We start from the raw sequence: 1,403 nt of genomic DNA on the forward strand, positions 1-1,403 counted from the left end.
TCATCATCTCTGAAAATGATCTTATACATTAGACGAAAAACATACAACCTTTACCATACTTTAGCACACAAGGAGCCCCATTTCCAAATTAGCAATGGACCTCTACCATGATTCACTGTTGCCTGAAAACATATGGTATGGTATGCTATGGTATTGTTTTTTTTGCCACAAGTCTTTCATGAAGACCACTTCTGAGCAGACTTCTCCAGATAATAGATGGGTGTACACCCTTTTCCTTGGCAGAACACTGCGTCTGTGGTCCTCTTTGCCCTCTCAACTTCCTTTTCTCAAAATTTGCATGAAGTTACCTATCTCTCTCTTAATGTTAACTTGATGGCTGTTGGCCACTATTGTTTGATTCAGGCAACTATTGTCGAGGTCAGGACTTGTTATTAGATGATGCTAGTCTTGCCACATTTAGATACCAAAATATAGGTTATTTTGACAAATGAATATTATCCTAAAGCATCGTACTAACAGCATATATCAAACAGATTATCTAATTTGTGAAGGACTGGTACTCAAAATCCCTTCCATATAAATGGTAGGCTGTGGATAGTTTTCTCGCTCAAAAACTGAATTAATGAAGCTGTTCATGTCAAAGTAGTGCAATCTGCAAAAATAAGCATCACTTCAATGACTTCATTCTGGAACAAGAGGAACCTTTCTCTCTCATGTTGCAGTTTCCCACATGATAAAACACTTACAGAGGCACTTTAATTGTGTACTTTTGGTTAATTTTTAAAATAACAATGCTGAACAAATTCTTTCTCCTTTTTATCCTTTCGGACCTTTATGGATATTGACTGTTTTGATTCAAGCACTACTCCTTGACATTTAAAAGTGCTTGTGTAAAAAAAACTGCCAAGAACATTTCCAAGCAGCAAGCCAAGTAAAGTTTTAACTTGATGTGGTAGCCATGGAAACAAATTGCAGTCTAATCATTTAAGTGAGCCCCTGCAATGTTTAACCTGAACTTCTCAGCTGAATGAATGTGTTTATTGAGGACATTTTTTTTATTAATTACTAACTCAGCAATAGTGCTGAAAAATAAGACTACAGTTTATATTCTGAGATTGGAGATTATGTTTACTGTAGCTATAAAGTGACGAGACTTGTGTAACAGACGACACATTTATAGAATATAATTAACATAATTGCAATGGTACATGTCACATTTTCAATACATGCCCCTAAGGGGTCATCTGGCCGGTCAACTGCAGAAACACTTTAAAGCATTTAACTGCCAGTGATTCAGGGCCATGTTCAGTTACAGGCAGACCAACAAATATTATAATTAAGATCAATAAATATTTCTATCATAATAAAGATCGTGCACAAATTTTCCCGGGGGGGGTGGGTTGAATTTTGATAAGTGATAAAATGTTTTATTTCGATGTGAA

This window comes from Spea bombifrons, chromosome 1 (genome assembly GCF_027358695.1).
Source record: "Spea bombifrons isolate aSpeBom1 chromosome 1, aSpeBom1.2.pri, whole genome shotgun sequence".
Taxonomy (NCBI): Eukaryota; Metazoa; Chordata; class Amphibia; order Anura; family Pelobatidae; genus Spea; species Spea bombifrons.